Here is a 26,384-nt window from a genome sequence, read left to right as displayed (position 1 = left end):
ATGAGAACTAGGCTTAATACCTGGGTGCTGAAATAATCTATACCACAAACCCCCATGACAAGAGTTTACCTATGTAACAAACCTGCACTTGTACCCCTGAACTTAACATGAAAGTTAAAAAGGAAAAGGTGCTGAGGAATTGTAACAGATTATTAGAAAATCAGAGGGACAATAGTAAGTGAGTCATATGATAAAGGGAATTTCAGCAGAGGAACTCAATAACTGATACAGAAAAGGAAGAAAAGAATCGAGTGGAAGTGGGTCATGTGTCTAACTTGAAGAGTAACCAGATTTATCTGAAACTCAGGGGGTTTCATTTCTCTTGTGAACATGTTCAATAATTGAGCACATGGCTTACTATTGAGAATGGAGAAAAATATGCTGTCATAAATCCCTAGGTTCTTCAAATACTCTTAAATTCATAGTATTATTGTGAATTATTATTCATAGTCAAGAATCTGCAGTTGTTGACTATGGTTGGGAGCATTGCTTGAAGTTACATGGTATACCACTTTTACTTTTTGAAGTTAACATTAAACCTAGGAATGTGAGAAAATGCCACGTGGTTGAGGTTTGGTCTTATCTCAGTTTAAATACAATTAGAACAGTAAGTTGACACCTGAATCAAAACAAATACACCACTAATTTACCTGTCCAGCTTCCTCCCCAACTCTTTCCCCAGCAGAACTTCACTGTTCCTCAAATTGATCATTACTAGATAAAAAGATGGCCATGTAAACATATCAGCCACCTGCAGATTCTATTAACAGGGCAGGGATCGATAACACACATGCATCAGGCTTCTCCAAAGAACAGAGCCAATAGGATAGAAGTAGAGACAGAGATATATAGATATAGCTAACATAGGTTTATAGATAGTAGAGATACATACGGAGATTATGAGGAATTGACATATACGATGGAGGCTGAGGAGTCCCAGAAACTACTATCTACAACCCTGAGACTCAGGAAAGCTGGTGATGTAATTCAGTCCAAGTCCACACACTAGAGAGCCATGGAAGCCAATGGTGTAAATCCCAGTCTGAGGATAAGGGAAGATGAGATGAGATGCTCAAGCAATGAGGTAGAAAAAAAGGAGTGAATTTCTCCCCTTCCACTGCCTTTTGTTCTATTCAGGCCCTCAGCAGATTGGATGATGCCCACCCATATTGGGGAGGATCATCTATTTTATTCAGTCTACCAATTCAAATGCTAATCTTATCCAGAAACATCCTCACAGACACACCTAGAAATAATATTTAATCTGGGGACCCTGTGGCCCAGTCAAGTTGACATACAAAATTAACTATCACAACATGGGACTCTTCTCAAAGATATCTCCCTGTAACTGTCTTAATTTTAGATGAGTGTATTTTGTAAATTTGCCTCTAGATCTTTATGGCTTATATTCATGGTTGGATTTTCATCTTATTTACAGATAGGCATCTTGAGACACATCTACTTATTATTCAACATGAGTTACCAGCAGATCAGATAACATGATTCCTAGCAGCACTAGAGTGATGCCTAGTTAGGCTTCTTTAGTTCTCATCTAATAGGGGTAATCTCAGGAGCATTAACAATTTAACAATATGTGTGTCCCCACACCGCCTGCAACTTCCAGGAAGAGCTGCCCAACCCTCCCAGACTCCCCTTCATCCCAGGGTGAGGGGAGTCTCCATTCCCTGAATCTATGATTTTCACCTGTCAGAGTCTAAATAGAACAATTACTCAGATCAGCATTGGCTCAATGTGTTGACTAAAACTGAATCCAGCAGTGTCCTTCTACCAAGCTCACATTAGACCAAGCACAGGGAGGCAGCTTGCCTTCTCAAATGAAAACATTTGCCAAGCTCATGCATTTAAACATAGAGGACAGAGGCTTTGATAGGAGGACAAGCCTGGCAAAGGTCATATAGAAATGACAGTGGATGATCAGAGGTGGAGAGCGGGTGGTGGTGGTGGGGAGAGTGCCAATGAGCTCATTGTGAAGCTAGAACCAACCAGGTCTTCATTATGTGGCCAGGCCACAGTCATAGGTTTGGGACCAAAACCTGAAATCAAGGTGCCCTTTAGGTTTGTTGATTCAGAGGGGATTTAGGTCCTGGCATGAATCCTTACCTGACAATCTGATGGAGCAGCAGCATGGGAAATCAGACAAGTTTAGGTCCCAGCTCTGTTTATCACTAGCTGTTTAACAGTGGGAGAGGAGCTTGCCTCTTTTGAGCCTTAGTATTCTCATTTGCAATGTGCATAAAATACTAATTATGTAAGGAGCTTGTAAGTATTCCATGTGTTAGCGTGGCGAAGTATGTGCCCCACAGTAGGAGCTCAGCGATCATGGCTGTCGTTACTCTGAAGGGCCAGGCATTCTGACCCAGAGCATGTGGTTATTCTACTCCCAACAGTCAGTCTCACTCAAGGGGAGGGAATCAACTGCAGATTCCCAGGGGAGTCAAGGCCTGAAGTCTGAATGGTTAGCCTGTTCAACCTGTGCATCAAGCATCTAAAATATGAGAACCATTGGGTTATGATATGGAGACCATACTTAGACCATTTTTGGTGCTGAAATTATTTTAAGCCAGACATTCTCTTCCAATGGCCTATAGAGAGTACTACTTGGGGAACATACGAGAAATTAGAGATTTTGCAAATTCTGTTATCTATTGGAAGTTTTGCATTTACATGCTTACATTTTAGTTTCAAAACCCATAATTTAGGGCTCAGAAATACATTCCCATAGAAATACTTTTTAAAAGGTTGGTTAGATTTCCAGGAACACTTGCTAAATCCTTGAGGTAGCTGAAAGACAGCACTCTTAATTTGCATTGTTATAGGTTAAAAGGACTTCTTTTTGGATATGATATTAAAGAATCAAAAGGGAATATGACTTTAAAGGCAAAACAAATACTAAAGTAAATATCAATGTACCCAGAATAAGTAAAGCCTTCTGGAGGTCTCCCGTTAATTACTCAAGTCACACATTTGGCATTTTAGTTATGAATATGAAGGAACAGCTCATGGGCGGGGGTCAAGCAATGGTAGGTGGCACCATGGGCATCCACCCACTCAGCTTCTGGGAACTATTTTCCACTTTGAACAGTTGGTAAAGTAGTCGAGTGGGTACATTTAAAGACCCCCTTTAAAAGGAAGAACTGTCTCATGAACTTCCAATGTCAGCTAATTTTAGAGACTTAGATAATATAAAATATAATGATTTTCTGCTGTTATATCATTACAAAGAACACAAATCAGAAATTAGCAAACCTACCAAACCAATGTAATTAACATTAATTAATGGAACATGATGTTTTGTTAAATGAAATTGCCACTTGTACTGTGAATGCATACTACTTGTCTGTTCTTTTGAGTTTGGCATGTTCAAACCAACTTTCTGTTTACAAAATCCCATGGAGTCATTTGCCTTCATTTGGCTTAAACACATAGTCTACCTGTGTTTCTTTTTCTATTGATACCGGTTGCCCACTACTGGCTCTGGGGCAAGTGATGACTCACAAACACGGAGACTCCGGGGAAGGCATAGATGAGAGAGACTCTAAGACCTCATCTTCTGAATGACCTTCTGAGTGAGGGAGCCTAGCTTTTGTAAGGGCAGAGTCATGGCCATGGGCCCACCAGCTGCACAGATACTCATGAAACTTTGTATATGGAGGTCACCAAAGGGAGAATAGCAGTTTTCACAGTTCAGCCTTTTAGGACAAAAAGAACAGCCTTCCTGCCTGTTCAGAGGGAAACTGCTGCATAAAAGGGTTCAAGCCTGGTCAGAACACCTGCTAGGTTCTTGTATGCTCAGCTAGGTGGCCAACTAGACCTGTACCGCCCAATACATTGGCTACTGAGCGCTTCAAAATGGGGCTGGCCTGAACTGAGAGAGGCTTTAAGTGTAAAACATACACTGAGTTTCAAAGACTTAGTATGAAAAAAAGAACTTAAAGGTCTTAAGAATAGTTTTCCTATGGATTATATACTGAAATAACATTTTTAGATACATTGGTGTAGTAAAATACTGTATGTTATAAAAACTTTACCTGTTTCTTTGTACAGTTTTTAATGTGGTTGCTAAAAAGACTTAAAGTTTATATATATATATGTGTGTGTGTGTGCATGTGTATGTGTGTGTGTATATATATAAGGTGCTAGATATATATATGGCACTTGTATTCTGTTTCTACTGGACAGTGCTCTGGGCATTACTTGATTCCTCTCTTTCTAATCCATCCATGAATCCCAGGGTTCTCCAGTGAAACAGAACCAACAGGATGTGTGTGCATACACAGGGGCGGGGGAAGATGGGACAGCGAGCGAGAGATAATTTAATTAATTGGTTCATGCAATTCTAAAGGTGCAAGGCAGGTTAGGCCAGCAGGCCGGAGCCCCAGCATAGAGTTGTAGTTCAAGTCCAAAGGCAGTTTGATGGAAGAATTTCTTTTTGCTCAGAGGAGGTCGGTCAGTTTTTGCTCTACTAAGGAAGCCAACTGATTGGATGACACCCACCCACATTATGGAGGATAATCTACTTTGCTTAAAGCCTACCCATTTAAAAATAAATCTCATCCAAAAAACCACTTTCACGGAATCATCTCAGATAATGTATGGCCAAATATCTTGGCACTGTGGCCCACCCAGGTTAACATAAAATTAACCACCATAGTTCTACTGTTATATCCTGAGCTCTACCATTTCCTTCCCTTCTCACTGTGGCACCTTAGTCTAAGCCACAATATCTCACACCTGGACAAGTGTAAGAGTCTTCCTAATGACTCCCGAAGTCTGTTTTTACAGAGCTGGCAGTATGGTCACCTCAAAGACTTCACATCATGCCTCTCTTGCTCAAATTCCATCAAGGATTTCCCATTGCTGTTGGCATAAATATCAAACATGTTGCCTTGGGATCCCACATGATCTGGTCCCTGTCTCTCTCTCTCTTCTGCCTTGAGTTCACAAGCTCTTCCTCTTCAAGATTTAACTGTATTGCCCCTCTCTTGGCTTCTCAAAACAAAACAACAAAACAAGCTGGCTCTATTTCAAGGCCTTTGCATGAGTAGTTCCCTTTGTCTAGAAATCTTTTCTCCCTGATAGTCACATGATGGTTTCTTGTTGTAAAGATCATTTAAATATCACCACCTCAGAAAGGCTACCCTTGACCACCCAATTAAAGCAGGCAAACTCAGTCATACCCTTGGGATATATTTTCTTTGTTGCACATATCAGTCTTTAAAATTATTTTATGTATTCACTTGTTTGCCATTTCTCCCGCCCAAGAGTGAATCTTATCAGACCAAGGCCTTGATAGTATAGTCTGTCAATAGTGCTATAGTCCTAGCACCTAATATATAGTAGGACATCTGCATATATGCGTTCAATGAAGAATGTTATCTTAGGTAGAATTAGTGTTACTTCATCCTGTACATTGGAAGAGGGCTGGAAATTTACCTCTGTGTTAGGAAAGTACAATGAACATCTCTTCTTATCCAGTGAAAGGGAAACTGCCTCATAAAGGTCATTCAAACTTTTGCCTGTTGGAAGCATGTGATATTTGTTTATTTTCACAGTCAAGATAAGACTAGGAGGCAGGGGCTATCTTTAAATAAATGAATCATAATTAAGGCTGGACTCTTTAAAAAGAGACCAGATCCTGCCTTCTTTTATTAACCAAACATAAGGCTCTCCCCTGGGATGTGATGGTGGGCAAGGGACAACGACACACTTTATCAGCAATTCTTCAAGAGCATGCTCCTGAACTTTCCCAAACATTGCACATAAGGTCCTCCCTGCTATTTTTAAATTACCCAGTTAATCTGAACATGGGTAAAAAGGTGATTAATCATATTTCAAGTCTGTTATATTTTATAATTATGAAGTCAGTAAATATTGGTATACTGGGAGTCAGTGACGATGTGGACAATATAGATCTTCTTACAGCCTCCATTTTACTTATAAGTTTTGTGTGTTTGAAGGGTAACTAAACAATTTCAATGTAAATACTAAAGGAAACATGGATAAATGAAAAGTTTGCCTGAATTTTTTTTAGCTAAACCTTGACCCTTCCAAACCATTTTTGCATTTGGCAAGCTGCCTCGTGCTAGTCTCCCAGACCCAAGTCCTTGACAGTATGTGTTTATCCTCTTCAGCTACAGGGGATTAGATGGGAATATTTTAGAATCATTAATGCAGCAATTTAGCCTGAACCATGGCCGGTCTCTCACCAGCGAGCCACATAGTCTTCCAATGTGGGAATGAGGTTGAAAAGTCTGACAAATATCAAAAGCAATGTGATTCATTTCTGAAATTGCAAATTAATTCTATTTCCAGGGCAGACATGAGAAATAAATCTCTATTTGCCACTCTAAAAAGATTTCATATTTAGGTCACTAAAATACAAAAGTTCTAGATCTACCTCCACCCCATCCCTGTTTAAAAACTCCCACAAACACAAATCACAAAAGTATATAAAACAAATAATAAGGCCATCAAAAAGCAAACTGATATGGTTGTCAGGGGCTCCCTGGCAACCAGGGGAAGTAAGGGCTTATGTAATGGATACAGAGCCTCAGTTTTATGTGATGAAAAGAGTTCAGGTGATTGGGTACACAACAACGCAAACATACTTAACACCCCGAACTGTACACGTAGAAATGGTAAATTTTATGTTATGTATATTTTACCATGATTTTTTCAAAATCATATTGAGATACCAAAACTCAAAGTCTTACAGTTTTGGTCTTTAAAGAAGCTACACATAGAAGCTTCTGGACCCCAGGAAAACACATTACATGATATCATGTGTCAGTTGGCCAGAATGCCTTAGACCAATGAGAACCTTCACCAAAGGGCAGGCATTTTGGCTGGAACCATCTATTGCCCGCCTGACTTGGAAGTATCTGGTCTAGGCACAACCAGATCTTGCCTCCTTCCACTTATTTCCACCCTTTGGAATCTAAGGCCCATCCTCCTCCCACACACTCTTTCATGGATTAACCCTGAGTAGCAATGGCTACACAGTGGAGCTCATTACCTGGTGGGGCTGTGTGAGAAGCTGGCATGTACCCATTCAGGGGTCCTCACCAATTCTGGGAAGTGAGTACTGTTCTTCCTCCCATTTTATGACTAAGAACACTGAGCCTTTGTAATGACACTTATTAACCTGCATACGTCTACATTTTCCTCTTTCCAGGGAGAGTCACAAATACAGGAATGAGAAAGCAACGGAATCTCTTCTCCCTGCCCATTCACCTCCAGTCTTCTGGGTTTGTGGAGCATGCCCAGAAATCCCAGCAATTATTTCATCCACTTCACTATAAGCAACATTTTCCTGCATGAAATGCACTCCATCTGGGCTCAAACAGAGATTTATAAAAGCAACCTCTTTTTCTTCACACAAAAGAAAGGCCAAGAGTGAAACCGTGGTGAGGTTTTGGTGCTCAACAGAAGGCTTTGGGAGGAGTCAAATGCAGTTAGATATAAATAACATTGTTTAAGCCAGGATGTGGCTTGGTGACATAGCTAATTCTGACTCTGGTCGCTTTGCCAGAACAGCTTTCAACTGTTTCACGTGATTTCACAAACCCTTGAACTGCAGAGTTATTTCACACCTGCAGAGGTAATGAATGCTTTTTGAGAACATTTGCAAAGTTGGTTGGCAAAAGTCAAAGAAACCAGTGGAACACAAGCTCTCCAGAGGCCTTTTTCCTGTTCCACATGTGCTGTGCCTCCATGAGTAGAGGGAGGCTGTCAAATGGAATGACTACGAGTTCACAAATAAATTTTCTTCTTTACCAGTGTGTCAGTATGCCTCAATCTCATCAGAACAGAAAAACAAAAATGAAAGAGCCTCAGATTTCATGGTAGTGGCAAGACACAGGGCTGAATGTCCTGCCCTCAGACATGGGGCCCCTGTTCATAGACTGTCATATCATCTAGAACATAAGCAAACAATGTGCAAAATGCCTGTGTATACTTGTTACAATTCATGCCAGCAATTTACCTCCTGGGTATGTGAAGTGTCTGTGTTTCAGGGAGTGGAGATTTCTGATCTCTCCCCCTACGCTACTTCCCATTCATCTTTTAACTCAGACGCTGTAAGTCTCCAAATACAGAGATGCCAGTATTCCACTTTACATATTCCAACATATTCCAAGAAAAAGAGCAGCCCAGACATAATTCAGAAATTCATAATCAGCATGGCCACAAATAAAATTTTAAAAGTCATTTTTTCTGAACATTTCATGGTGGTGGATTCTTCCGCATATAAAAGGACTATGTCCCATAGGAATTTATTAGTAGTCTAAGAAGGATTCTATGAATAAATTATACAAACTGTGGAAAATGTGTCAAAAAGAATAGAACTATTTGCTCAAAAATTCTGGTAAATAGACTTAAATCATGGGCATTATGTGTGGATTACCAATTCAGAGAGAATTCATTTATTGAGAAAACGTTTATTGCTAGGCACACCCAGTATAGACAAATGAACACGACAGTTTTGGTTCCTGGCTCATGGAGTTTACCATCTAGTTGGAGAGGTGGCTGGTGAATAGACAAACAAATATAAAAACAAACATGGACAGTGCTGAGATACAGAAGGGTGATAGGAAGAGATTCGGAGCCCTTTTTTGTACTGAAACATGCAAATTTTCTCATTGATTGCTTGTTAATGTTTTATAGGACTCTTTAGGGTGTAGCAGGGGGCCTCAACTATCTTGAGAATAACAGTCATTGTTCTAAGTGGCAGTGAATAGAGAATTCCAGGGAATACATGATCAGATACTTACAATGTCAAATCAACCTAACCAAATACCTTCTATAGAAGTATCTGGAGAGGCATGTGAGACAGTGTAAAAAGTGGGCTTGGGTGGCAAGTAGACCTGGATCTAGATTCCACCTGCACTATTCATCAGTTGGGTGATCTTTGGCAAAGAACTTGAACTCTCTAGACCTCAGGATCCTAGGGTATTAAAGGGGAAAACTATATACCTACATCAGATGGTTTTTGTCAGGAAGAGCTAATAAGTCATATAGTATCTGTCAAATTCCGGTCACACAAAATAGATGTTTAAACAGGCAGCTGTGATTTTTTATTGAGGAAATTCAGTCTCTCCCTCTTACAAAGGGGCAGCACAAAGTATAGCCATGGGCTTCCTGGAAGACAGGCTGTTTCTGGAAAGCCAGAATAGGGATTCATCTTGTCCTCTCCACCCTCTTCCCCTTGAAATGAAGGTATATCTAGTCACCTAAGATGAAAGACACAAAGCAATCCCACCAACTAATACTTTTCTGCCCTCCGGTGCTTTTAAAATAGTAGTTACTTCTACAGTGTCCCCGGGGTATAAATTACATGCCTTTGATCAAGATAAAAAGATGAGTCGCTACATTAATGTGTCTGTTGGAAATTGTCTTAAGGCAGGAATGACAGTCTATTTTTAATAAAGCTTACAACCTCCACCAGCCCTAAATTGGGTCTGTGGTGTTATGCACACACAATGGACTCAACACAGTAAATATCTGTTGAGAACCTACATAATCCTCTGTGTTCCTAGCCCAGTTCTAAAATGTACGAGAAAATGTTTCAAGTACAGAATCTTAGTGGAGCGTACATATGAGTTTCTGGATGGACTTGTCCCGAGGCTGTGGCAGTCCCTATTTGCTAGGAACCCCTTCCAGCTCCTTTCACAGCTTCTCCTCTGGTGTGTTTACTGTGTATTTTCCTTCCAGCTTGTTTGCAATCACAGCCCTGGCATTTGAAAGATTTTCTGTGTGAGTTGAACCCAGATGGTCCCAAGCAAATATGAATCTTGCCTGTTTTTAGAGATCCAGTGTCTAGACTTCCATAAGCTGATAGCCACTCCCCTCACAACCACCATTGACGTATACTGAGCACTTATTTTGTGATGGGCACCATTAGGAACCTTTGTAGGTAGTATTTTGACTCCTCGCAACCCTCTGAGAAAAGTATATGGAGAGAACAAACCCATTTTACAGCTGAGGAAATTGAGACTCAGAGGCGCCATGTTTGCTGAAAGTGAATAATCAGAGCTGTGATTACAGCCTGACTTGCCTTTTAACCATTCTCCTCTACTGCCCCTCATGGAGGCCATCTCCCAGGAAAGGATGTTCTTAACAACTAGGGCACTTTCATCCCAAATTGTAAACCAGTGACTGCTATACAATTATGTATGTGTGTAAGTAAATTATTGATGGAGACTCTCAAGCTCACAGCTCTCTTGTAAAGGGTTTAGTCTCAAAGGGTTTCTATAGTTTTCTTTAGGTAGTAAGCTCCCTGGGGCTAGGAATCAGGTTATTTCATGTATCACTATCTATTCAGCACCTAGCATGCACCCAGTACTTTGTAGGTTTAATCGCCATGTGTTAAATGAATAAATGAATGTGTAGGACTTTGGTATAATCCGAGAGAAAAGTCATGATTATAAAACATGGCCCTTACTCTGTTGACCTCTACAGAGTAAGGGCCATGGGGTGTCAGAGATGGGTTCAAGAGGCCAAAAGTCACTGGGCACAGTGGCTCATGCCTGTAATCCCAGCACTTTGGGAGGCTGAGGCGGGTGGATCACAAGGCCAGGAGATCGAGACCATCCTGGCCAACATGGTGAAACCCCATCTCTACTGAAATACAAAAAAAATTAGCCGGGCATGGTAGCGCATACCTGTAGTCCCAGCTACTCGGGAGGCTGAGGCAGGGGAATCACTTGAACCCAGGAGGCTGTGGTTGCAGTGAACTGAGATCATGCCACTGCACTCCAGCCTGGCAACAGAGCAAGACTCCACTAAAAAAAAAAAAAAAAAAAAAAAAAGGCCAAAGGTCTATATGCAAGGTTGCAAGGTGAGGCTCAGCCAGGGGCCTGGGCAAGTCGGACCCTCTGCCCCTCTGCACCCATGGGAAACAGAGGGGATGATACCCAGAGTTTGGGGGAGGTCAAAACAATATTAAGAGAGCCAAGCATATCAGTGTTGGCTTCATGGAGAAGGCAATGTCAGAACCGTGACCAGATTTAATGAGGAGACGGAGGTGGTATTTTCTAAGCAGAAGAAATGGTCTAAATAAAGACCAAAGGTGGAAAATTACAGGGCAAGAACAGGAACTAGCATGGTTATTTGTCAGTAAGCAAGGGTGTGTAGAAGGAAATAGGATGGGAAGTTTCAGTGGCACTGCAGTCCAGCTTGAATCCTACACAAAGGATGGTGGGGTTTACTCCATAGAAAGATATTCTCCAGATTGGGGATCACACGTGTTACCCACTGGTGTACATGCATGGTACAAGGTGGTACAGAGACAGCCTACCTATCAATTACCCTTCAATTTTTGATGAAGCCAAGGATAAAGTCTCAGTTGATGCAGGTCTATCTATAACAACTAATCCATGATAATTATACTAGTCAGGGTCTCCACAGGAGACATATGACCTATCAAAGCAGGGTATTTCAAGGAGGGTGTCATAAAGGGACAATCAGCTAAGTACAGGTACAGGGGAACCACAAGGGCAACACACTGACCCAGGGCTAGTAAAGGCAGAGCTGTCACCATTTCCAGGCTTGAAGGGACAAGGGGAGGGTTTAAGAACAAGCCATCTTCAAATGAGCAGCAATCTTTGGTCAGGGTGTGGTGACCCTGCAGGAGGGAGCCAGGGAACAAAGCCCTGGACCCGTCGCTTCCCTCCTTCCTAGACTCTGCTGGGCTCCCATAGGCTGAGGCCAACTGGAAACCAGAAAGTGAGGGAACTCACTGACCTGTCCTCAGGCTCAGCCTCCTGGGCAGAGGGCAAGAAGAAGAGAGAAAAATGGATCCGGAGGGACAAACAGATAGTCACTGAATCATCACCCACCTTTGTAAACACAGAGAAATCAGGCCTCAGGTTCTGAGCCTCAGGCAATACTATCTTGCTGGAAGGTAATACTTTTGTTTTCATTGCATTTATTTTTATAGTGAGTTTCTATTATGATAGATGGTACTGGTTTTCCATTTACTTAGAGATAAAGTTTCCTTTTAGAATACATTTAAGATTTTGTTTAAGTGAGCCTATTTAAAGATAAATATGAAGTAAACCACAGCACAGATGGAAAGGGAAAATAGCAAAGATAATGGAGGTGGTATGACTAATGCTTGGGAAAGCCTCATATAAAAAAGGGAGGTATGGACAGGTTTTGAGCGGGAGAGCGATAGGATCGAGGCTCTGCTCTGGGAAGCTAAATGTAGCTGCAGCATATACAATAGACAGCAGGGAGATGGGAGGTAGGGAGGCGAGAGATGGGAGGGTGGGGCTGGAGAGGTGGGGACACAGGGGAGAGGATAGCAGGAGAAAGAGTAGAATCAACAATATTTAGTCATTCGTTGCATGGAGGGTAAGCAAGATGCAAAGCAAAAGATAATAACTGCTGCCCAAATTGCCTTTAAAAACATCTATTTCCAGGAATATTAGAACTGATGGAGGAAATAATGTGACAGCAATCCAGGCCTGCTAACAGGTAGAGTGCTTATGTCGTTCATCTCCTGCGAGGCCATCCATGATGAAAGGAAAACACAAACATTTATCTAATGTATGCCTATGCCTGATGTTTCTCCAGACAGCTGAGTTTGTTTTCAGATTTGTAGCAGAAAATTGGGAAGGTCAACCAGGCTTGGCATGGAACACCAGGAGGGCAATTTTCATGCCTTGGATCAGCACCATAGAGGAGTTTTATAATGTTTTACAGTATACAGATATTCTGGATCTTTATTTAGAGCTCTGAAATAAGTTAGGAGATCTATTTCCTGAAAAGCTATTTAGTTAGAAAAATGAAGTCAAATAGACATAAGTGTCACATAAAAATAATTTGCAACTAGAGGTTAGAAAGAGTAAGAGCGTAACAAGATTGAAACAAATCTTTGGCCCAGTAAGGATTCTGAAGCTAGTTGCTCGCCTTATCTTGGACTTAAAAAAAATTTACATACACACACAAAAAATGAATTTCTAGACCATGCCTCACTTGTACGAAAATTACTTTCAATTAAATGCTCAAGTTCTGTTTCCTTGAGAGTTTTAACTAGCATTCTTTCAAATGAACCAGTGATTCACAGGCACTGAGGGAAGGAAGAGATGGATCCGATGATCAAGTCCGTCCCAGAAGATATCCAGGCAAGTGTTCCCTGCAGTTTATTTTCAATCACTTTGTTCAGTTCTGGTTTAAAATGACTCCAGCAATGGGACTCTTCATCAATCTAAGAGGCCCATGGGAGTCCTTTCTCAGTCTAAGAGTCCTCATTTTAGAAAAAATATTCTGATATGAAGTTTTGTTGTACCACTTGCCTCTCCCAGTGGAACCCCTCTTTTTCCCTGCATTTAGGCCCTTCATCCCCTCCAATTGTCAGAAGTGGCAGTATCTTTTCTCATCAGTTACTTCTTTCCTTCCCCTTCATCGTTTTTTATTCTTTTTCATCTGAAGATTTCTGTGCTTTTGTCTGCTTCTCTGTGATAGTTCCCTATCAGCCCAGGAGCTGACAGCTCTGACAAGGCTACATTTCAGTGGAGGCCCCCAAAGCATGGCTATGTGGCCTCATGGCCTTCAGCTCCAGTCCAGAATGATAATTCTAGAACTGTGAGCATTTCAGACCTGGCTAATCCCCTGAGTGACCAGATACTTGCCTGGTGGCTAGGGCCTGCCATGTAATCTGCCCATCCAATGCTCAATAAAGAGTTGGGGGTCAATGTGGTAGAGGTCCCTACCTCTCCAAGATAAAGAAGACAGTGAAAAGGTGGCTGTGTATTTTTGCACATTCAGAAGCACAAAAAAGAATGCAAAATCAGGAATCATCCGATTCCACACGTAACCACTCAGCCTCTGGATCTCAATTTCCACATTTGCTAAAAGAAGGAGCTGGGCTACATGACATCTCAGGGCAATTTATGCATTAAGACTCTAGAGGATGGTTCCAATGTGAAGAAGTAACAGCAATACCTTCTGCCAGATTTAGGTGTCCAGTGAAAACACAAGATGCCCAGTTAAATCTGAATTTCAGAGAAATGAATGTCACAGTATAAGTATACCTGCAATATGTGGGACATACTTATCCTAAAGAATGACTGTTTATTGGAGATCCAAATTTAGACGAATGTCCTGTTTTTCTCTGGCAATCCTACCCTCCCTTCCACCATCAAATTGTCTTGGTGGATGGATGGCGTCTAGGCAGCTGAGTGGTTGTCTGATCCTCATAACCTCTTACCCCATTGTCCTAATATAGCTTCCAAGGCTTGGCTGAAGCTTGTCAGGTATTTCCAAATGCGTGCATGCTTAATTGCTTCTCAATGCTCCTTAGCAGTCCAAATATGATCAAATGAGTGAAAATATTTTGAGAGGTATAAAGTTCTATACATGTGCATTGTTAATATTAATCACAAAAGCCTGCACTAAAATGTGAAGACAAAGGTGATAATAAGCGTGCAGTTCCTAGACTGCAGTTCTGTACAACTAAAAACCAGTCTTTGTTTTGAGATTCTAGCACTCTCCACAACAGGCCCCCACATCTCAGCTGTAACAGCAATAAAACCACTCCTTTACTTGTTGACTATTTCCTGGGTGCCAGGCATTGTGCTGGGAACTTTACATGCATTATATCACTTAATAATGAAACACTGACTCCTATCAAAATGAAACTATCATTTTACAGATGAAAAGATAGGCCTAAGAGGCAAAGTGACTTATTTGAGTTCACACAGCCCATCTAACAGAATAGAATGGCCACAAGAGGATTTTCACAGACCCTGACAAACTGATTTTAAAATTTACATCTGAAAGCAAAGGCCCAAATATACCAAGAAACTCACAAGAGAGAAACAAGCCAGGAGACTTGCCTCAGCAGGTAACAGGTCTTATTTTAAAGCTATAATAATTAAGACAGTGTGGTATTTGGAAAGAGGCAAACAAAGAGACAAATGGAACAGAAGACAGAGTCTGAAAACACACCCGTGCCTGTTGTGGAAACCTGACTCACGACAGGGCTACGTGCAGAGCTGTGGACCAAGGAGGAGCAATTCAACAGTGTGTTCAGCAGTGTGTTATCCATACAGATAGTTGAAATTAAAGCTTTCCTCAAACGATACCCAAAGTTCAAGTCCATATGGATCAAGACTGTAAGCATAAAAGATGAAACTTTCAAACTTCTGGACAAAAGACAACACTTTCATCACCTCAGTGTAGAGAAGGTTTTAAGCACAAGGCAAAAAAGCACTAAGAAAGATTAATCAAATGGGGCTATGTTCAAGTGAAGCACTCCTGCACATAAAAAGAAGCCACAAAAAAGTGAAAACACAAGCTACAATTTAGAAGAAAATCTAGTTGTCAAAGGAGAAGCCTCCAGATATGTGTTGATCTGTACAGTCGCCATGTGGCTGGTGAGCAACTGCAATGTGACTGGCACACAGTGACTGTCATAACATACAAATACTTCATTAATAATTTTATATTGATAATTTCAGGGACATTTGGAAAATGTTTAGTGACATAAAATAATGAATTATTAAAACCAGTTTTATCAGTTTCTTTTTACTTTTTTTAATGTAGCTACTAGGAAATTTTAAATTATGTGTGGCTTGTATTATAGTTCTGTTGGACAGCAAGGATCTCGAATATGTGAATAGCTCCTATTAGTGAATAACAAAGAATAAAAAACAATATAAGAAAAAAGGAGTGACTCATGCCTGTAACCCTAGCACTTTGGGAGGCCGAGACGGGTGGATCACAAGGTCAGGAGTTTGAGACCATCCTGCCTAACACAGTGAAACCCCATCTCTACTAAAAACACAAAAAAATCAGCCAGGCGTGGTGGCAGGCGCCTGTAGTCCCAGCTACTCAGGAGGCTGAGGCAGAAGAATGGTGTGAACCTGGGAGGCAGAGCTTGCAGTGAGCTGAGATTGCACCACTGCACTCCAGCCTGGGTGACAGAGTGAGACTCAGTCTCAAAAAAAAAAAAAAAAAGAAAAGATAAAAGGAAAAAGTTAATGGAAAGGCTTTCTACAGAAAGAGAAACATATTCAACATGAGAAGGTGCTCAAGCTTATGACCAATTTAAACTATTTGCAAACTAACATTGTAATAAAATATCCTTTGTACCATCAGTTAGTAAACCATAAGAAATCCAACAATATCCAATATTGGTAATAGTATGAAGCAATGGGAACTCTCACTCACTGCTGGTGGGAGTGAAAATTGGTACAAGCACTTCAGGAAACAATTTGGCATTGGGTAGTAACACTGAACATATATACAACCTGTGAGCTGGTAAGCTCACTCCTAGATATCTACCTGAGAGAACTCTTGCACATGTGTGACACAAGACATGCACAGCACTGCTGAAAACTGGAAATGACCCTGGTTTCCACCAGCAATAGTGTGGGTAACCCAACTGTGGTATATTTATATGATGAAAAGCTATACAGAATGTTAAAGAATGAACTGGTCCTACACACAGCTCTACAATTTTAGAACTATGTAGAGATATGTATCTCCTAAAACAAAATGACTACAGAAAATTCAGAGGGACTCCTTGCTGGGAGGGAGAGAGGCAGCATGCCTGAGGAAGGATTTCAGAACAGAATCCCTGGGAACAGAATGCATGGATCATGTTCTAGTTCTTAAACTGGGTGGTGGGTCCACAGGTGCTTGTATTTTTTTTTTATTTATCTGATTTTAAGTTCTGGGATACATGTGTTAGGACATGCAGGTTTGTTACACAGGTAAACGATTTTTTCTAAATTAAACTGTAAATATAAACTGTAAATGCTTGTTTTAAAGTATATTTCACAACTTAAAGAGTTTAAAAAACAAAAACAAAACTGTGTTGTATATTTATGATATTACATTCCAGCAGAAAAGTTGCCTTTCATTTGTCTTTTAACAATGGCATCTCTCAGTGCTGGTCTGTCTACTACAACTGGACTCTTTCTTCTCATATCCCATCAGACGAGATCTCTAGATTCATATATCACATCTACATATATACACACTCACAATATAAACAGCATACTTGGAAAAACAATACAAGGGGGCTTGCTGTTCTTGTGACTTGACTCATCTCACTCACTTTCCCCGAGGACAGCAGAGACCTAAGGGAAGCAGGGCCCCATTTCCATGTGGTCGCTGAGCTTAGAAGCCCTGTGGAGTGTGTGATGTGGAGGAGTTCAGTGTCTTGTCTTCACTCTCCAGTGTCCTTAGTCCAGTCCTCTTTGTCTTCCCTATTTGAGCTTTTGTCAGTTAATGAGCAGTAATTGGAGACACCCTTGAAAAAGAAGTGCAGCCACTTGCCCATAGTCTTAGAGAAGTACAAGAAAATAAAAGGGCACAGACTTACTGACATATGCTTGGAGTGGCCAGGTTCCCATAGATAGATGCTTCTGTGGCTCTCAACCCATACTGAGGCAAGGCATCAGAAAAATAAGTTCGATCAATCTGATAACTGGACCTACATCCTGGGTCCAAACATAATTATATTTCTTTAAAAGGGGTCAAACCATTCTAGAGGATATTTTCCCCAAGTTGTATTTATCCCTTCCCCTTAAAAATGCCAAATTGAATCTCCCAGTGGAAACGTTCTGAGTATCAAGTCTGCTCATCTTTCATAGATTAGAACAAAAATAAACCTATATTGCGCTCTCACGTTCATTGTAGCATTATTCACAATAGCCAAGACATGGAACCAACCAAGGGTCCGTCGGCAGATGAATGGATAAAGAAAATACGGTACATTTACACAACTGAATACGATTCAGCCTTTGAAAAGGAAAACCTGCCATTGGGAACAAGGGTGAACCTGGAGGACCTTATGCTAAGTGAAATAAGCCAGGCACAGAAAGGCAAATGCTGCCTGATCTACTCATATGTAGAAACTTAAAAAAATAAAATAAAATAAAAAGAACTCATGGTAACAGAGTAGAATTGTGGTTACTAGGGACTAGAGTGAGAGGAAAGGGGAGATGTTGGTCAAAAAGTATGAACTTTCACTTACAAGTTATAAGCATGAGGACTATAGTTAATAATGTAGATTTGAAATTTGCTGAGAGTAGATCTCAAACGTTCTAACCACACACACACACAAATGGCAGCTATGAGAGGTAATAGATATGTTAATTAGCTTGATTGTGGTAATCATTTTACAATGTATATCAAAACATCACATTAAATATCATAAATTATACCATTTTATTTGCTAATATCGCAATAAAAGTGGGAAAAAAATAAGCCTGTATTAGTTTCCTGGGGTTTGTGTACTTATTTTTTTTTAATTCTGGTACCCGCAGCACTTGCGAGCCATCTTTGTCTTAAAACTATTATTGACTCCACCTGAGGGCACCTGAGGGTTTTTCTTGAGCAAAATTACTCTTAGCAAACCAAGCTTGTGGGGGGGTCTGCTAATCTCATCGATCCTACGCAGCCTCCCCACAAGACCCTGGGCTCTGTTTTCTCTGGGTGAGCCCCAACTCCAGGATATGATGAATCAATACACAAACCGTTACTCTCACTGTGGAGCGGAACAATTACTAAAATCTATTTGCCAGTAAATGTGCCTTGTCTTGTAAATCACTGGGTCGTTAACCTTAACAATTGCAATGTGCTGTCTCTATCCAATTCAATTAAAGCACAGACCAAGGTAATACTTAAGAATACATTTCAGGCAAAGGAATATACTATTATAGTATAATATCCTCATAAATTAAACAATACATTTGTTCCCCTTCTTGGAAAAGGAACACTGCCTGACAAACACAGGACAGAGAAGAAACAAAGGTAATGATTCTAATTAATAACTCAAGAGGACTAGACAGGAGACGAGAACAAAAATTTGAAGACAGAAGCAAGTCACCCACAGCCACCACTCCCTCCCTCCAGCACTGCCGCAGAATTTCTGCTTGGAGCACATGGTGCACTCAGACCCTTAGTGGCTTGAGCTTGTGAAATGGAGATGCCTGGATTGTAACACAGGGCAAAAACAGTCCACTGCTTATTCCCAGTCTGACACTGCTGTAGCTAAAAACTTTGACGCCCACAGGTAGAAACCTCTAGGGTCCTGGCACTGATTCTCTACAGTCAGGGAGGAGTCCCTCTGTTTCACATGCATTTTGATAGCAAGTCAAGGAAAGCTCCCCTTGGAGTGTCCTGTTTCCTTTCTGTTTTCTGTTTTCTGTTTTAGGGGTAGGTAGAGAGTAAGCAAAATAACATGACAACAGGGAACATGTCTCAAGATTATGTGTCTACTTGGTTTTCTCTGGGCAAAACTCTGTCATGAGATTAGACAATGCAACCTGTGTATTCCTGTTCTTCCCAAGGGGCTCAAAATGAAGCTGCTCTTCCAGCTTCTTCCTCCCAGAATTCCTCCCACCTAGGCCACTTTCTAACCAGCTACTAACCAGCACATTTTCATTCATAAGATGTATTCGTTACCCATTGCTATCATAACAAATGGCTACAAACTTAGTGGCTAAAAACATCACAAACATATTATCCTTTTGTTGTTGTTTTCTTTTTTTGAGACGGAGTCTCGCTCTGTCGTCCAGGCTGGACTGCAGTGGCCAGATCTCGGCTCACTGCAAGCTCCGCCTCCCGGGTTCACGCCATTCTCCTGCTTCAGCCTCCCTAGTAGCTGGGACTACAGGCGCCCGCCGCCACGCCCGGCTAATGTTTTTTGTATTTTTAGTAGAGACGGCGTTTCACCGTATTAGCCAGCGTGGTCTCGATCTGCTGACCTCGTGATCCGCCCGACTCGGCCTCCCAAAGTGCTGGGATTACAGGCGTGAGCTACCGCACTGGGCCACATTATCTGAAAGTTCTATAGGGCAGAGGCACAACGCAGGTCTCACTAGGCTAAAATTAACATGTTAGCAGGGCTGTCTGCACTCATTTCTGGAGGCTCTAGAGGAGACCCTGTTCCCTTGCTCATTCATGTTGCTGGCAGAATTCAGTTCCTTGTAATTTTAGGGCTGAACTCCTTGTTTCCTCGCTGTCAGCTGCAGGCTATTCCAAGCTGCTAGAGGCCATCTATATTTCAAAGCTCCTGGCCCCTACTTCTGAAAACCAGCCACAGACAGCCGAGTCCCTCTCATGGCTCAAATCTCTCCTGCCTCTCCTTACCTGAAGGCCTTTCTCTAAATTTAACCAGGGAAGATTTTCTGCCTTCAAGGTTTATCTGATTAGATTGGGTCCACCTAGATAATCCAGGCTTATCTCCTCCACTTTCAGACCCATAACCTTAACCATATCTGCAAAATGTCCTTTGCCCTGTAGGTAACATCATCCTAGGTCCCAGGGTTTAGGGTATGGCATCTTTTTTGGGGGGTCTGGGGGAAAGGGAGTGGAATTACCCAGCCTACCACATAAGAACAGTGCTCATACTAGATGGGTCACTGCTAAAGATGGAAGAACCAGGGAAACCTGGCTATCTCCTTCCTTTCCTTTCCTATCTCCTTCCCAACACTTCCATTCTCTGCATTGAGAGCAAAGTTTGGCACTCACCGTATTCCCATTTTCAGAAAGATGGCCTGGTTGCAAGACTGCCCTCGCTGGCCACTAAACGCAGGCTGTGTCTACTTGGTTTTCTCTAAGCAAAACTTTTTTTCAGCATCTACCCAGCATCCCAAGCATTCGTCTACATATGGCTCACCTGAGGGAACACGTTTTCATTCAGAATCTGGTTCTGATGTCCTGCTGTTAGCAACTGAGTTCACCTGGTAGTCAACAAACTGGGTGAAGGCTAGGAAGCTCCATGCCACCTGGCACCCAGCAGGCCAGGAGCAATTCAGGTACGAGTGGTCCAAGAGGGACCTCAGACTTCAGCCTTGGCAAGTAACCCTTGATCCAGAGGCTCTCCAGACCCCCTCTTCTTCTTCCTTTGTGGCCACAAGAGACTCCTTTCTTCATAGCAGCCAGGTCTGTTGTTTCTAGCCCAACACTTCCCTGAGGAAGGCCTTAAGGCAAAGTTCTCCAAGATGCCATATTATATAGTCATGAAAACCACTCCCTTTGGGGTCAGCTGAAGGTTGTGTGATCTTGGGCAATTTCCTCCTTGAGGCCCCAGTTTCCTCATCTATCAGATGGGAGTAATAATAGTAATTACCCCAAAGGCAGTTACAAGGGTTCCCAGAGATGCTTTCTGCAAGGCTCTAAACACAGTGTTAAAGCTTAAGCCCAGGGAAGATGAGGCATTTGGGGATCATTGGCATCATTATGATTCCATATTTCCCCTCTAGCTCTGTGCCCTGGCAAGCAGGTTGGGCCCTCTGAATGCTGGTTCACTCTCCCCAGTTAAAAGAAAAGAGGAAGACCTTTACCTATTTCAGGGGGTAAGATGGGAATTACATTAAGGCCCCAGTGGTTTGCTTCATTGCCAAAACCTGGGGAGACACAGCAGGCGAGATTATAGAATTTGTGGAAATGATATGTTCATTATGTTTATAATATGAGTTGTTATAGATCAAAGGTTAATAAACTTTTTTTGTAAAGGGCCCAGTAGTAAATATTGTTGACTTTGAGGAACATACATTCTTCCTCACAACCTCCCAACTCTGCCGTTGTAATGGGAAAACAGCCATAAATGATACATCATAAATGGCTGTAGCTGTGTTTTCTTAAAACCTCATTTACAAAAGCAGGTGGTAGGCTGGATTTGGCCATGTGCCATAGTTTGCTAACTCCTGTTTTAGACCAGCATCTAGAAAATTCCAATTTAGTTCTAGTGATAGAATTCCTATTCTGCCCCATCTTTCATTGTTTTTTGTTTGTTTTACTATCCTAACCATCCTAAAAAGCACATTTCTGTGTGTGTGTTTTGTTTTTGTTTTGAGATAAAATCTCACTCTGTCGCCCAGGCTGGAGTGCAGTGGTATGATCTTGGCTCACTGCAGCCTCTGTCTCCTGGGTTCACGTGATTCTCCTGCCTCAGCCTCCCAAGTAGCTGGGACTACAGGCGCCCACCACCAAGTCTGGCTAATTTTTTTGTATTTTTAGTAGAGACAGGGTTTCACCATGCTGGCCAGGCTGGTCTCAAACTCTGACCTCAAGTGATCCTCCCACCTCTGTCTCCCAAAGTGCTGGGATTACAGGAGTGAGCCACTGTGCCCTACCTAAAAGCACATTTCAGTAAATGTTTGGCCAGGTGTGGCGGCTCATGCCTGTAATCCCAGCCCTTTGAGAAGCTGAGGTATGTGGATCACTTGAGACCAGATGTTCACGACCAGTCTTGCCAACATTGTGAATCCCTATCTCTACTAAAAATACAAAAATTAGGAGGTGTGATGGCACATCCCTGTAATCCCAGCTACTCGGGAGGCTGAGGCAGGAGAATTGCTTTAACCCAAGAGACAGAGGTTGCAGTAAGCCAAGATCATGCCACTGCACTCCAGTCTTGGGCAACAGAGCAAGATACTGTCTAAAATAAAATAAAACAAAATAAAATAAAATAATGTTTTTATATATGGGCACACATTGAAAATTGAAACTGAAATTCATGCAAATGCTTGGCACACATTCTAAAACCCACAAAATAAGTTGATACTAAAGGATTAGGTTATTTTTTAATAATAATTTTTCTTTGGAGGAATCTGAAAGCTATAGAGCTGTGTGATTTTAGACAAGTTACTTAACTTCTCTGACTTTCAGTTACCTCATCAGTTAAATACAAGATTCTTGTGGTACCTGTTTTGTGAGCATTAAAAGAAGTAAGCATATAAAGTGCTTAGCCCAGTGCCTGATGCATAGAAAACACAGAATCATCACCATCTTTATTGCCTGTTGCCATACAGAGACCATCTAGGAATCAGAAGGGTTTATTACTTCTAATTAAACAAAATAAGTCAACATCCATAGAGAGAGCACTGCCTGAGGAAACTGCCCAGGTTTATTCTGACTAGGAGAGTAGGCCTGGGGAATTCTGTGTTCTGAAAAATAGTCTCAAGGTTAAAAGTGATTCAGTAAAGCAATGATATGACTTACCAGTTGGAGGCCAGTGGGTCTACCAGTTGGGTTAGGCTTAATTAGCATACTATCTAAACAGTTTTCATTTGAATGCATTTGAGCCACAACCTCTCAGTAACCACAGTTCATTGCTGCCTTGATGGAAAGGAGCTACATACTATTTTTATTTCTGGCTCTGAGGGCTTTTGAGCATCCGATCTCTGGCCTAAACTTTTGATGCTGGGTTTTACTATTACAACCCCAGCTTCTTATGTCATGATCTCATTGCCATCAATACATATGGAGGAAGAGTCCTTACCTTTTCAAACACGTATGTCTAGTTCCCAGAACAAATGTCATCGAAGGCTGCCAATAAATGATGTAATGAGACAGGTTAACTGCAAAATGAGATGTTTGCTTCCTTCCTTGCTGGCAGCTACCAGACCTCGTATATAAAAGCTGTTTGAGACTATTTACACACACACAGAGAAAATTCTCATTTAGAAGCACTCTTTCATATTGAGAATTACTGCTAACTTCCATTATTGAGGACCCAGTATTCTTTGAGGACGTACAGGAGCTTATGAGAGAAATCTAGGTGCAAAGGGTGAGGCTGCTCTATGTTGTGGGGTAACCTGACTTGGGGAATAGCTCTGATGAGAGCAGAAGGTTTTCTCTTCCATGATCAAGGTTAGACAAAAAAGCAAATGGCAGAGGTCAAGCTGGCTGAGATTGTGGAGGAATGTTCCTACGTTAAGATTTGTTGCGCATTGCTCATGAACCACAGTAAGGTTGGGCATGTGGCACAACCAGTCTAGGCACAGCCAGCGGGAGGAAGCCCTGGCTGATGCTTGCTCAGGATCTCCTTGTAGCTTGACTTGGCCCTGGTCTTCTAGTGTGTGAGTACTTAACAGGCATTTGTGTCCTGGAAGTCACAGAGCTGGCATTTGATGAATTCATTCCACTCAAACTGCAGAGTCAAGAGAATAGTAACATTGGGAATAACATTCTTCATATGAGCAAGGAGTAATAAGTGACATTTTAACAACATAAATCAGATCATATCACCTTCTGCTCCAAAACCTCTAATGTCTTTCGTTCTACCTAAAGTAAAACCACACTCCGCTGAGGTCTGCAAAACCCTGCAGGACCTGGCCGGCCCTTATCTGGCTATTTTTCCAGTCTCATCTTTTTTGTTGTTTGTGTTTTTTGAGACAGAGTTTCACTCTTGTTGCCCAGGCAGTGGCACGATCTTGGCTCACTGCAACCTCCGCCTCCCAGGCTCAAGCGATTCTCTTGACTCAGCCTCCCAAGTAACTGAGATTAGAGGTGTGCACCACCACACCCGGCTAATTTTGTATTTTTAGTAGAGACAGGGTTTCATTACTTTGACCAGGCTGGTCTCAAACTCCCGACCTCAGGTGATCCGCCTGCTTTGGCCTCCCAATGTGCTGGGATTATAGGCATGAGCCACCATGCCCAGTTTTTTGTTTTTTTAATAACAGTCTTATTGAGATACAATTTACATGCTATCCAATTCACCAATTTAAAGCATTCAATTCAATTGGCTTTAGTATGTACACAGAGTTATGGAATCACCATCGCAATTAATTTTGATACATTTCTATCACCCTAAAAGAAACGCCGTACCTATCAGCATGCACTCCTCATTTCCTCAAATCTCACAGACCTTGACTAATCTGTTTTCAGTCTCTATAGACTTGCCTATTGTGGACATTTCATATAAATGGAATTATACATTAGTCTTTTGTGACTGACTTCTTTCACTTAGTGTCATGTTTTCAAGGTTCAGCCATGTTTTAATAAATATCAATACTTCCTACTGTTCCATGGTATGGATACACCATGTTTTTTCTCTCCATGCACAAGCTGATGGACATGTGAGTTGTTTCCCCCTGTTGGCAATTATTAACAATGCTGCTAGAAACGTTTGTGAACAAGTTTTTGTGTGGATGTTTTCATTCCTCTGGAGTGTAAACCTAGAAGGGAAATTGCTAGGTCATATGGTAACTCTATGCTTAACTTTTTGAAGAAGCTTCAGGCTGTTTTTCCAAAGTGGCTGCACCATTTTATACGCCCATCAGCAGTGTAGGAGGGTTCCGATTTCTTCACGCTCTCATCTTCATTTTGCTTTTTGGTTATAACCATCCTATTTGGTGTGAAATGCCAAATCGTGGCATCATGGCTTTGATTTCTATTTCCAATACCTAATGATGTTGAGCATTGTTTAATGTTCTGATTGGCCATTTGTAAATCATCTTCCTTGGATAAACATCCAATCAGATCTTTTGCCCATATTTAAATTGAAAAAGTTCTTTATAAATTCTAAATACATATTCTTTACCAGATATATGATTTGAAAATGTCTCTTCCATTCTGTGGGCTGTCTTTTCAGTTTCTTGATATAATAATATCCTTTGAACATGAATATTTTTAATTTTTATGAAGTCTGATTAATCTATACAGATGCATATTGGAAGTCTCAGAGGGGAACAGATTAAGGGGAAGAAAGAATGTTTGAAGAATAATGGCTGAAAAATTCTCTAGATTGATGAAAAACATGAATCTGTTCATCCAAGATACTCAATGAACTCTAAGTAGGATAAAGTAGAAGAGATTCACACCACAAAGAAAGACAGGCAGAGAATGATTAGCCACAGACACACGGAGAACATACAAAAATGGGGGCAGAGACTGGAGTGATAGGGCCACAAGCCAAACAATGCCAAGAAATTCTGAGCAGCCACTGGAAGCTAGAAGAGGCCAGGAATAGATTCTCCCTCAGAGCATCCAAGGAGCACACCCTGCTGACACCTTGATTTCAGACCTCTGGCCTCCAGAAGGGCATTAGTTCCTTCTCATGCTGCTATAAAGGACTGCCTGAGACTAGGTAATTTATAAAGGAAAGAGGTTCAATTGACTTACAGTTGTGTATAGCTGGGGAGGCCTCAGGAAACTTACAATCATGGCTGAAAGGGAAGTAAACACGGCCTTCTTCACATGATGGCAGGAAAGAGAAGTGCTGTGCAAAAGGGGGGAAAGCCCTTTATAAAACCATCAGATCTCATGAGAACTCACTCACTATCATGAGAACAGCATGGAGGTAACTGCCGCCATGATTCAATTACCTCCTACCAGGTCCTTCCCATGACACGTAGGGATTAGGGAACTGCAATTCAAGATGAGATTTGGGTGGGAACACAGAGCCAAACCATATCAAGAAGCCAGTGAGAATAAAACTACATCTTTTAAGCCAAAGTTGTGGTAATTTGTCATTGTAACCCTAGGAAATATAGCATTCTTAGCTTTAACATCCATACATTTTTTTTCAAATAAAGTTAGTTCATCTGCAGAGAAATCCTGAGCTCTTTCCTTATGACCTGCCTCTCCTCTTGGGCAAACTTTTTGAGACCTTT

General features: G+C 41.5%; 1 long non-coding RNA gene across 1 annotated transcript; it reads left to right on the top strand.

Moving 5' to 3' along the window:
• The first annotated feature begins 11,543 nt into the window (after nucleotides 1-11,543).
• LOC108543589 (uncharacterized) lies at nucleotides 11,544-13,157 on the top strand. The gene is made up of 3 exons (XR_001889613.1): nucleotides 11,544-11,923; nucleotides 12,444-12,498; nucleotides 13,081-13,157. It is a non-coding gene; the product is annotated as an uncharacterized LOC108543589 (long non-coding RNA).
• The last annotated feature ends 13,227 nt before the right edge of the window (nucleotides 13,158-26,384 follow it).

This window comes from Rhinopithecus bieti, unplaced genomic scaffold (assembly GCF_001698545.2).
Source record: "Rhinopithecus bieti isolate Rb0 unplaced genomic scaffold, ASM169854v2 scaffold_21649, whole genome shotgun sequence".
In the NCBI taxonomy this organism is placed as follows: Eukaryota; Metazoa; Chordata; class Mammalia; order Primates; family Cercopithecidae; genus Rhinopithecus; species Rhinopithecus bieti.
This window is presented reverse-complemented; position numbering and strand designations above follow the sequence as displayed.